The sequence below is a fragment of the Ceratina calcarata genome, unplaced genomic scaffold, assembly GCF_001652005.2.
Source record: "Ceratina calcarata isolate Rehan_Ccalc_2016 unplaced genomic scaffold, ASM165200v1 scaffold180.2, whole genome shotgun sequence".
Classification (NCBI taxonomy): Eukaryota; Metazoa; Arthropoda; class Insecta; order Hymenoptera; family Apidae; genus Ceratina; species Ceratina calcarata.
The window spans coordinates 1320455-1333598 of NW_017139431.1; the positions used below are offsets into that span (position 1 = coordinate 1320455).

The 13144-nt window shown below is 47.5% G+C and overlaps 1 long non-coding RNA gene across 1 annotated transcript in view; it reads left to right on the top strand.

Moving 5' to 3' along the window:
- The window catches only part of LOC108632997 (uncharacterized), a 44619-nt gene that overhangs the window by 907 nt on the left and 30568 nt on the right, over nucleotides 1–13144 (top strand). The gene's annotated exons all lie outside the window — the stretch shown is intronic.

A 13144-nucleotide genomic window follows, 5' to 3' on the forward strand; every position in this document is an offset into this window, starting at 1 on the left:
GCTACAAAGTCAAAAATACTCTTTAAAGCATGAAGCGTAATCACAAACGAGCGAAAGATAAGTGCTTTCTCCCTGTTATGCATTTTTTCGTTTAGTATTTGACTGTTTTATCCAAAGCTTCTCTACTGTTTTATAATCTATAGTTTTTATGAGGTTTTGAAGTAAATACATATTTCTAGTTCTATTTATTTCATGAACAATTTTAAGAACAGTTTGTTTAAAAAAGTTATTACATAACGTAGCCTTATTTCCTGTTTCAGCCGTTACATTGCGCGAGATTACGCATTTTTTTAGATTAATAATGATTAGACAATCTTGTTCGACGCCATACATGTTTATATAGCACCGTTGTTACTTTACTGTCTTATCAAGCCTGCAAATTCTATATAGTATGTTTACGCGAAGCTCAAGGTAACTAGCTGCGAAACGCGCAAAAACCAAGCGTGAAAAATATATATCGTCTTCGCGGTCGCGTCCTTGTCTCTATTTACTTTCAGCCAAAATATAACAAGTTGAACGTACATTTAACATCTGCCATTTTTGGGAACGTTTTTTATAGAAAAATGTTTCATTCGCGTCTCATTACGAAACACTACTTATACAGAAAATGTAGCTCGGAAAACACTTGGGGCTGTTGAAAAGAAAAAAGAGAGAAAGAAAAGTATATAAAGAATCCTATCCTTGGGAAACGAGGAAGCGATCAGCGATGCATAAGCGGCCGCCGATACAATCGCGCGCCGCTAGAGAGAAATTGAAATTCTTATCCGAGGCGTGCGCGGCTGAAAGGCTCTCGCGAATCGCATAAAGGCCTCATCAGAACGATCGCTTGAATATCCTCGTTCGAGTCCCGTCGAGGCAAAATGCGGAGGGGAGGCGGTGAGGACCAAAAACGGGGGAATAAAAATGGGGGTAGGGGGGTGGTTGTGACGGAAGAAGAGGAGGCATCGATGGAGGTGGCGTTGGATATAGCTGCGGGTTAGGCACACCGAGGAAGGTGGTGGTTGGTCGGGGGAGAGGGAGGGGGGGGCAAGCATAGAGGGTGGGCATCATAAAAGGCCAGCAACCCCTATTCCACGCAGGCTTCAATTGTTTCGGCTAGGCAGCGTTCATTTGTTTTTCTTTGCATGCGCTTTTGCATGCTCTTCTGCCCTTCTTCTTCCCTCTCTTCTTGTTCGTTCTCCTTCTCCGCGACCTATACTCTTTATCACCGTCGTGTCACTTCTTGCTCTGCTTCTTTAACCCTCGTCGCTCTTTCACTTGTTTCGACTTTCTCTCACCTTTTGCAATGCTTTTTAGTCGCTTTTCTATCTTTTTTGTTTTCTATCCGAGCTTTTATTCATATGGAACACGTCCGTTCCTCACACGTTTCACTCACCTTCACTGTGTGAGGTATATTAAAATCGACCATTGTTATCGTGGGCTAAAAGGATGCGGTGCGATAGTGATTTCAGGGTGGAAAGAAGGTGCTGCAACATCAGCCTTTGACGCGACTAAGAGAATCACATTCTAATATTTTTTAAACGATATGCATACTTTGAAACTCCTTTGACTTAAACCGCGTACTTATCAAACGGGCGAATACGAGCAAACAGTTTTATTTCTGTTCGCAATTGATCGACGGGCACAAACGCGTCTTTTTTTTATGTACTGACACCGGCCGGATCATCTAACAAGTGTAAGCGAGTAAAAATACTCACTTGTTCGCTTAGTGGGCATATAGCTTTACATGACCGAAATGAGTATCCTATGCATAGGACTAACAGCCACCTGTGAACGTGTAGCTGTTCGATAAAGAAAACGCACGTGGTGTAGATGTGTTATGATTTAATTCTTATGTTTCTTGCATTGACCATGTCATGCAAAGCTTTTATCAATTGCTATTAGATGAAATTGCTATGGGATAAATTAAAAGACTAGGAAGATCTGTAATTTTCTAAACAATTTCTGTCATTCTGATTTATCAAATTTCCGTTAATGCGATAATTAGTAGATATTAATTTCATGGAACATTAGGCTTGGAAAATTTAATGTTCGACACAGTCGTTGGAGGAGTTCGTTTCTCATCTACGAATGGCGCTCCTAGATTGTTCGGGTGAGGCAGATGCTACCGAAATAATTATAATTTACACCTGCCCGTAATAAACGAATATTCACTGCGGCTAGTCGAATCTCTAAACCGATACCGCAGCGTGGGATGGCCGGTGAATTAGGCGGTGTCATCTGCAGGCGTGAAATTTCGGGTGGGTTTAACCGTAACGCCAACAGCTGACAGGATCGACGCGATAGCCTATATAATAACCCTATTGGTGAACTACCTCGATGACGGATCGCCGATCAATTAATCAATAAAATTCGGCTGTACTTCCCATCGGAGAAACGATAGATGTCCACGCGTTTTCTATTCACCGTCAATCGAATTCAAACAGAGAATCTTCGCAGGATCGTGCGAACATTGGACATAGATAGATAGATATAGACTACGAATTTTTCGCGTCTCGATGTTCTTCATTCTTTGCAGTAGATCGAATGGGAAAATACATAATTAGGCATAATTTTGTTTATCACCGTTTTTTTCTGGTGAAAATGCCTTCGTATAGTGAATAGAATCGTGTGTATCATTCGGTGATAATTTACTTCTCTCAACGTTGGTCTAACCGTTGCATCTTCATAGAAACGTGCTCTAATAAGGGCTATTTCGCTTAATCGTCGTGTCCGTGTAATTGGCATTTCAGTATAAAGCAGCGTCGCGTCGGGTGCCGTCACGTCACCGTCCCGTTTGACGCGCGCGGATTTTATTCAAGAACGAACGACTGGTAACGAGTCATTAGTCGCGATTCAGGATTCTTGCCGAGGAACAAACTCCTTTTCCTTCGTCCTGCGGCGCGACGTGGCGCCCGCGCGCGTTCTATCGATTCCGGCCGTTGGATCCAGTATGTAGGATCCGTGTGTGTCTCTTGCGAGAGGCAAGCGGGCATACGAGAATAAATCGTGGCTTCGTTACACGCGACTCGAAGGCGGCAAACAAATAGGGTTAATTCCACGTGCGCCTGCTAGCCTGAATACGTCGTTTCCGAATGGAGGTAATTCCGGTGACAATGTGGCCTTTGATTTCATAGAACCGCACGGTTGAATGACTACCTCCACCCACCGCCCTCACCCGCCGACCACCCCCGCCGCCCTCTGGGTCCCTTCAACTCCGCGAAAACCCTCTTCCATCCTGCTGCAGCGAATATACATATAATAAAGTAAAGTCAGCCACCGCCAGCTCCGGCCGACCCGGCCGAAAGGACTTTATTCAGTAACTAGCGATTCATGCGAAATCGTGAATCCGTTTCTGCCCGGCTTCGCTTCCACCTGCCCCTTCCTCCTACCGTTTCCTTTTCCGCACCCTTCCACGCAGTTCGCTTCTCTCTCTCTCTCTCTCTCTCTCTCTCTCTCCCTTCCTTTCTCTCGTCTTGTGCACCGCGTTCAACATGTTCGCGTCTCTCGTCGTCCAATCGCGAACTCACCTTTCATGATCTTTGTCGACGCATAACGACGTATCGATTTGGGTCTGAATTCGCATATATTTACATAGCCAATTGAAGAAATCGATAAATCTTTGGAATTCCACTCTTTTACGGTGAGACGTTAATGTGATTCAATTTATGGTAGAGTAGTCGAATTTTTAGAAACACTCTCGCGCCATGTGGAGAGGGAACAAAACAAATCGCTCAGTAGGACGAACGAGCGAGTGCTCTTTTCCTAATGCAGGAGAAAGCGAATCACAGCGGGTAGCAAATCTACGCATTATGCAGACGGATGGGAGATCCGTGCGTAAGCGTGCCACACGTGCTATTGACGCCTAGAAGCGGGACGATGGAATCGTGTCCTTATTTTTCACAAATCACTTAGGAATTCATTCGATCGCCGATAATTTTTTACCCTCCGTGTATTTTCCAACACGACTCGCGCTTTTTCGTAACTCGAAATTCGGAGTCCTATCAGAAGAGTATTATTGCAAAATTTGTGTTTTTTCCGTTGCGTGTTTGACAGCATGAGGCCCTCGAGGGAATTTTCAAGAGGCCCCTGTCACGTTTACGTCTCGCGGATACGTAGACGATAAAGAGGTACACAGGGTAGCGGTGTTGGACGCGAGGGGTGGACTGGGGTGATGGTTGCTTTGCTAGAACGAGAAGAACGCGATGCTGGGAGGGGCGGGAGAAGAGTTTTCGCCGCATTCGGTACTCCTCCGGCTTGGAAATATTTCCGAGGATTCAGCGAGTTTATTAAGGCTATTCAGAGCGCGTCTGCCTCTGAGACAGCATTGTGGATACAATTTAGTCTTATTCATCCCTTCGCGGATGTCTAAATATTTTCAACCCCCATCCCACCCTCTTCGTCTTTCTTTCCCTTCCTCGCTCTTTGTGGGTCGGGCTTCTTCTGCTCTCGTTCTCTCGTCCTACGGATTCTATGGGACTTACGTACTCTGGCTGGCGCCGCGCACCCTCGTGCCATTTGCGGCACATTCGAGTCTCTTCAACCTTCACCTGAGTGTTTTAACGTATGCGAGTCAATGATCAGGCTATGAGATGTATCGACAGACCAGTCAAACAGAGGTCGTAAATTCCTGTCCCGTTTTTTTTCAGTATCACTAATCACACGTGACCCTACGATCGTTTATGGAGATAGGGACCTTAGTTAATTGAATACGGATTCCAGTACGTATAATTTAATAATCATTACTAATAAATACAATTACAGCAGAAATATCTTAGAGTACCTCGACACTGTAACGGAGCGTAAAGGTAAAATCGTGTCGGAGAATTCGATGTGTTCAGTACCGGCTGACAAACGAGAGTGTCTCGAATCTTCTAAGTTAGTTAAAAATCAGGTATACTTGGCCTGTGATTTTCCGGTAGTCAAAGTATGGATTTACCGCGTTGAGGGAAGTCCCACATCTGCGTTACACGTTTTCCACCTTCACCTTGACTTGGAATGTTAGTGAAAGTGTTTTATTGCTGGGCTAGTTGCCGTAATGGTAAAAAATGGTCAGTACGCGCTACGAAGGGTTTGGGCTCTCTCCAGATGGTGCATTTTTATCGTTTTGTGTACCTGTGAAGTGCGGATGGGTCTGACCATTTGCTTAATGTTTCTTCGTGTCGTTTTCCATGAAAACCTTGAAATTGACAACCACAGGTAATACTGAGAAATGAAAATCATTCGAGGAGACCAGCGTGGGCCTCTTTTTGCTAGACAATTCGTAGAAACAGTCTCTTACAATTTTCAAAACGTCGAAGCTTGCTAATAAATTTCTCATTAGTTATGAATAGACAATTGGTCACGAACGAGAGTGTAACACATTCCCAAGAATTTTTCTCATATTATTTTCATTAGGAAATGAAGTTAAGAAGATTGTACTTCAATCAGGTATAGGAATGACTCGTAGAGAATTTGAAATTAACAACGGTGTATGATATTTATGGCAAAAGAAGGGTTGATTTATTGAGTGATAAAAAAATCACTCGTAGGCGACGTCGTTTCGATCTCGAACAGTCGAAAGGTTTCTCCGTCTTGCGCGGCTATTCTAAAGCGTTCAACCAGAGAACCGATGCTTCTCGTTCCCTCTCTGTTCACCGAGTGAAATTAATTTTCCAGCTCTCCTTGTTCGACTCCCTCTGTTTCCTGGCCCCTTTCTCTTGTCCGTCGGTCTCACTTGAAGCACGGTCGCGATGAATCCTTCGACATCAAACGATTCTTTCTCGAGGCGCGGCTCTCGGCGGCCATTGTCGCGGTGGATAACGCGTTATGTAAAGCGGGTTCTCCCGCCACTGCCTCTTTCTCCCTTCGCTCCTGGACGGTTTTGCACAGACCCGGACAATCAAAGGAATCCTATCTTCATCCAACAATACGACGGTCCCTGGCCGGCCGATAGCTTTGTGAGCTCTTCTCCTAACAACGGCCATGACGATCACGACATCGCGTCGGTGTCGTGATCGTCGCTCGAATTTTGCACGAGCGTTGCTTTCTTGACCCTCCCGAAATGTTCGCTGACTCTCCCATTTGTCGTTACGATTGCGACGCATTCTTTTGATCGTTCACGTTTTTACGATCCGAGAGTTCCGATCTTATTTTCCCCGACGTTACTTAAGAAACGGAAACCGGCGATTGTCGAAGTGAAATTAATCGTCGTACAGAACACCACGGGTATCTCTGATTACAATCATTTCGTATCTACATATATGTACATTCATCGCCGTAATTCACGGGAGTAGACTTGAGAATCCATCGCGGGCGAACGTAATCTTCGTACGAGACCACAAAGTCCTCGACGCGTATAAGAAGAAAGCCCCGTCGATGATCAAGAAAGTCGAAATATGAGAAAAATGAAAGCGCAGATGGACTCTCGTCTCTGGTCCCCTATCATCCTCCTCTTTCTCCTCTTTTCGACCGAGGGAAGGACTCTGAGGATCCCGCCACTCTTTGAGTCACTCTCGCTTCTCGCATTGTTTACAGAGTGATGAGTCTTCACACTGGCGCGAGTGCGCCTCTGTCTTTCTCCCTTTCTCTCGATCCGTCTCCCTCGGTCCCATTTCATTCCATTCTTCCGCGTTCCCGCCATTGTTCCGTCGTTCCTTTTATACGGAATAAAGTATCAAGCGGCCCGGCACAATGTACCCCTGTCTTTCTGGGTTCCCTTTATCTCTTTCTATCCTTCGCTCGCCTCCAATCCCAACCCCCTCCCTCTCGTTCCACCCCTTTCGCAAAATCTTTGTGCTATCGCCGTTCCTCCCGCCGCCGCCGTCGCCGCGCGCAAGATCGCTTTGAACGTCGCCGATCGTTTCTCGTTCATCAAACGACGGCCCTGAAAAGGACGTTGGTTGAAACGTGGCGAACAAATCATACGCGGCTGCGTTGCAACATTATCCCATTTCTAATGAACGGTGATCCATCAGTTTCTAGACCAAACGAAATCTATTCATATCAGAGGACAATAGGGTAAACAGTGGATTTATAGATTTCTAGAGGAGCACGAGAAAAGAGAAAATGTTGTATCGTGTTATTTACATATTTAAAAATGTAATGAAATATCGTAAAACGTAGGATCGTATAAAAATACAGTTTTCGTTTCTTTTGAAAGTCGATATAAAATTTCTTGGTAATTCCTTCATTCGTGTGCGATTGAAACGCGGCTCGTTCCCAAAGATAGGATTCACCAAAAGGCATTTAAATCCAGCCTTCGCGGCGCGTAACGTCTCGCAATCTCGTTCGCGTCGAAAGAACTCGCCTCCCTCGACCCCTCGCTATTTCACCTGCGCACCGAGACTCGCTTTCTCCACCTTTCGCGGGATCCTGTTGGATTCACAGCCGCGCGCGCGAGCACAAGGAGCAAGACTCTCCTTCCGTTCTTGCGATCCGCTCGTGTATCAGCATCGTTGGATACACTGTGCTATTTGCTAATAAGAGTCTTTTCAACGCGCACCTGGTCTTTGCAAAAGGCGGCGTCGTCGGTGCCGTACAATTTGTGCGATTTAATGAGACTTGAATGGCTGGTATTAATTAACAGTCGACTCCATTCACGCGTTCAAGTCGCGCCGGTTTATTCTTATTTCGACGCTAGACTCTCTCTCGTACCATTTGAAAGTGCGGGAAACCACCGGCTCGATGCGATTTATTCTCGCGCTGTCGTTATTCGCAAAACATCATCGAAATCGCTTCTTTTTTTTTTACATGAAGCAGATTCGTTCGTCGTCTGACGTGACGAATATTATTGAGACGACGAGAAAATCATTTGCAAAGCTTGATGCACAAGCTGGAATTTGCGCGTGGGATGTGGGATCGTCGATACGGTAATTGCATTTATCGTTTCGCTTAATAACCTCGCTAACCGACGTCCTATACAACAAAGCAAGGGGAGCAGAGACGGGTTTCGAGGCTTAGCCATCTCTGGGGATGACTTGACCGAATCCGTAGTCACGCAAGGGTGTCTCCCCTGAAGGGTAGTTGGGATCGCGCACGTGACCAATGAAAGTCAAATTTGATTGATGTAACGGAGACAGGAAAGGTAGCGTCTGAGAGCTGATTTGTCGTCTCCGAAAGCTGACCGGTCGCGAGGGAAACAAATTTCTTTGACAACTCGTCTGAAGTCTGTCGATACATCCTTTCACATTTCTGTTTGCTTTCTTCTCGAGAGCTTTGTTGGTTCGACGCCGCCCGACCCTTGGTCCGGTAGGCGCCGCGTCGCCTCACTTTTGCGTAGAATCACGCGGAACGATTGCTTTGCTGTCGATCTCCGGCCCGGGACCGTTCGTTAATTGTATCCAACGCGTGCAATCTTGGAAGCTAGTGCCAATTGAACCCCACTCGAGCGTAAGTGGGTGATCGGGCTGCGAGTAACGAAACGAAGAATCGCGGAAAGGGAGGACAGGCGATGCTGGAGAAAGATGGCTGGAGCCGCGAAGAAAGGGGAGGGAGAAAGAGGAACTCTGAAGAGACGACGCACACGACGTCGCGGCGCTCGTGCCGGTACATTCACGTACACGGCGCTACGTGACGTCACCGCATTGTTAGACGAGCAAGCATTGTAGTCACTATTGTGAGTCTCCGCCATTATTCTAAGACAATCGTCCGACACAATGAGACGGACGGGAGGATGAGTGGGGCGGCCGATTCTCCCTCTTTATTTCTCTCTCTGATGTCCCCTCTCGCTCGTATCGTTTCTCTTTTTCCATCCCTTGTACATCTTCCTGCGTGAAGGTACCACTCTCCTCGCCTTGTCCGGATTCTCGTATTCTTTCGGCCGGTGTTCGCGAAGTAGGCGATCTTCCACCGCTCCACCCCCGCTCCTCTGCTCGTAGATGCATTTTTGATTCGGGAAGGGAATTGCGCGATCTCTCGACCGTCAGGTTCGTTTTTGCCCGGATAAAAAGTAGTTTCTGTGTCATGCGAGGCGAGACGAAACAGGTACGTTTACCAGGCATACAGAAATTGATTTCAAACACGAAATACATACAGTTGATTGAACCAGGACAGAATAGAAAAACTCTTGAGGACGATTCGTCAGTTGCGAATGATACGTTCAATTTCTATTACACCGGATGGGACGATGATAGCTGCATTAACGATGCGCGGCAAAATACAATGCAGAAGAACTCGAGCGACTCGACAAAGTGGTCGTCTAATCGAGTCAGCGCAATTAAACAAAGTCGTCCCGTGGGGTCGCGACATTCGCGGATAGCTTTTCCCCTCTCTTGCCTCGCGCAGCTCGATTCTCTCCGGGTCTCTCCCTCGTTCTTTGCGCGCTCGTCGTGGAAGTGCAGGGGATGAAAGGAGAACAAGAGAAGTACAGACAATAGATTCGGCTCGCCGGTGTGTTGGTGGTGCTGCATTGTCGCCCGGTATTGTTGCGGCCCGGTTATTGTGTCGCTGTTTTGTGACCGATCGCAAGGTGGCGTGCCTCGTGTGCACGAACCCAACCACCTCGGCCACGATCGTTAGGCACGTTCGCGATTATTCGAAGAAACGATCCTTCGACGATAAACCAGCCTCGAAAGTCGCCTCTTCCCCGGAAGGTCGTCGCGGGAACGATCGACACAGAACTTTGCCTGATCGAGCTTTTTCTCCTATTGACGACTCTCGCGGAATAAATGGGAGAGGAGTTAGCGAGAGTCGAGGGTGGCGTTGTTCTCCCTAGATCGTTTCGCATTATTTCGCGGAATAGACGTATCTCTTCTCTCACTCCCTATTATTTACCGTCGAATCGCGTGACTTTCTGTTTCCTCCGCGAGTCGAATATCAAACCTTGAGACGAAGAGTCACGGGGGTCAGAACGTGTCGTCGCGAAAAATCTCGTGGTGTCGTTAGAGATACGGAAAAGAGGGACATCGCGGTGGTGGTTATCCTAAGGCTGTAAACTAAGGTGACCGCGTCGCGCATCCTTAGAGTGGCTACACTTTGAGCGTACAGCTCGGTGGTGTGCCGTAGCTGCTGCAGGCGGCGTAGAGAAGGCCATTGTGAGGCCCGTGCACGGCATTCACGGGAATGAATGCGCCCTCTGGAGCGACACAGTCTCAGATGTAAGACACAAGAAGCATAAAAGAGTTGCTATTATGCGAAGCTTAAATAACAGGCGCGCGCTGGCGAACTCTCGCGCACACCGCTGCTCGCTTAAACACGGACTCGCGGCTATCTGTATAAGCTGCCACACAAAGAAGCAGTTGCATTCTACGGCCGGGGAATTTCTATGGACTGTTTGTGGCGCTCCTGCCTTGTACGGCCACTTCTGTCCTCGGTGCCCTGGTCTTTCCCTCTTTAGAACTTCTCTCTCTCCTCTCGTCGTGATTCTTCTTTTTCTCCGTCATCGTCTTTTGCCGCTTCGTAGATCTCTTCTTCCTCGTCTGTTTCTTTCTTTGCTGCCTCCTCCTCGTCGTCGTCTTCTTCGCCATCGTCTTCTTTTCCTCCTCCGCCTCCTAGTGCCTTCTGGCCTCTTCCTTCGGCTTTCTTTCCTTTCTTCTCTGGAAGTCGAGTTCACTTGCTTCCTTAACTCGGAAGAACGACAGTGCCGCGATCTCGTAGACATCGTTGAGACGCATTTTTCAGCGAGCGAAAAAATGAGGAGAGTTCACTTTCTTGTTCGCTACCTAGCCGTGTATCTTCTTTGTACCCCGACAGCCGCGTTAAATGCTAATTATTGGAGGGTGTCGCGAGGAGAGGCCGCGCGTTCTTTCACGGAGGGAAAGTTGCGTCGCGTCAACTGACGATAAAAGTGGAACTTCCTCGAGACGATGTTTGTCATTAACGTGTCTTCGTCGTCAAAGACACTGGAGACCATCTTTCAATCGTACTGCCTAAACACAAGAGACAAGCTTTTTCCACTTCAGAATTTTCAAAAAGCATTAAAAAACATAGAAGTATTACATCTATTAGCACAGTAGCCATATATTGGTTTATTATGATTGCTCACGGTAGCGATGCATACGTGCGTTGACTGATTCAGGGCAAGTAGAAACAACAGGTGCACGCCAGACGGGCGGACTGGTAACACCGAGGTTTCGATCCCTCAACCCCTAGACTCGCAACCCCTCCAGAACTCGCGGTTATGTCAGGCGTTAGCCTCTGGCATTGCGGTAGATTCCACGCGTTACCCTCGTCCCTGATCTTCGCTCTGATCCCTCTGGTTTATTCCGCATAGCGGTTACCCGTTGGTGTTTCATACCTCCGTTTGATAATCCGATCGTTTTAACTTAAGCAATTCTTCGACTCGGTTAACTGTTTGCCAAAGACGCGATTTTATATGAATAGTACGTCGAATTTTCCCTTTCTTTTGCGGTTGTTTCGCGTAGGTAAAACAAACTTTTTATTCGCTTTCATCGGGCTTGAGAAAAATTAGCCCGCACAGGGTTGCTATTGTTTCCAAGTTAAAATAACCCACATTGAGGCATGCAGGTGTCTTTTTTTCTGTTCTCTTACGCCGGCGGACGAGTCGATGGTGTAATGTGGGTGGTGGATCGGGTAGGTGCGCGCGCCCTTATTCGACTCTTTTGTCTAGGCGTCCATTCTCTGGCACATTATCAGGCCTATTGTCCCTCACATTGTTACCCCCACCCCGACGTCTCATTGTTTTGCAATTTCCCCCACTTAACCGATACGACCGCCCCACCAACATTATCCCTTTCCTCGGCTCTCCTTCCTGTTCTCCACTAGCCACCCCTATTCCTCCGCTTTCGTTTGCTCGATTGCACTGATCCTTTTCTTCATCGTACACACCCGGGGGTCTCCACAATGTCTTCTGCGTGTGTGTCGGACAGTTAACGAGATGTTCGTTATCTTGGCTGATGAATACGCATTTAAGTGCACGTATGGAGTAGACAGATAGCTCGATATAGCTGAGTCGCGCCTGTACATCGATGTGCACGTTCGAACGAAGCTCGGGATATCGGAAAACGCGTTGTTTTCCGTTAACTTATTAATTCCCGTATACCATTTAACGCGGAGGTGATAGAGCGTGGAGACGCCACCGATGAATGGGATTGGAAAGAGACGGGGGAGGAAAAAATGAGATGAGCGGTGGTTCGTGCAGTAATTCGTCGACGCCAGCACTGAAGGGAAAGTTTCGAAACGAGAATTTCAGTCACCGCAGCAACCAGAAAGGACGGATGCCTGGAAAACAATAATTAGGAACGCCCGGTGCGCGAATCCGTACAACGTTCAGTTGAGAATATATTTCCGAGCTTTCAGCTCACTCCCGCACCCTCCATGTCTTTCTCCGCGCCGGCTACGCCACTCACCCCTCCGCTGGAAGCCCTTGGAACTCCGTAAAATAGACAAAAGCTCTGCCGAACAATTCGTCTATTCTACTGCGCGGTTACGAGCGAACGAGCTTGAGCGTATATAACGTATAACATATTCGCATGGACCCTCTCTCCCTCTCTATTTCTCTCGCTGCAGCCCCTTCCACCTTACCACCCTTTTCCTACCCTTTATCCGACATCAGTCCGACGTCCTCCTGCTTCTCCTCGGTCCCTTTTGCCCGGCGATCGTCCTTCGCCCTGTGCGTGTGACCGAGGACACTGGCTTCCACACACGTCCGCCTGCACCTGTGTATACCTTTTCATCGCGCCGCCCTATTCTGTCAGCGCAGTTTCCAACTTTTAACAGGTTCCTCTGTCGGCAGACTCGGCTATTTGCGCCGTTTTGCCTATACGACGATTCCAACCTGTCTATTCGTTTAGCCAGTCTATTTAATATTTGCAGTCCGATAGATTAGATTTTATCGGGTTTTCCGCATTCGCTTTCAAATCGATCGATGATCAGAAAGTAATTCTTTTTGTCAGCTCGAGTTCTCGAGTCGTACCGAGAAATCGTTGTTTAGGGAACAGACGAAAATCGCGGTAGACACAGAGGGAAGTTCGTTCGCGCGAACTTTCTCTCGAATCGGTGAGAGGCCGGTGCGGCCGGAAACGAGGGAAAAAATTCAAATTATTCCGGTACGCATTTAGGCTTTTTCTGCGGGGAACGACAGCGCCGGTTAAATTTGCATCGGCAGCTTATTCAGCGCCGTGAAATCTGGAAATCTCGAGCAGCAGCCGCGTGCAAGCTTTCCGCGAGAGGACTCGCATTGTACGAGTCGCATAGAATTCGCGCACTGAATACTCGCCACCCCCGA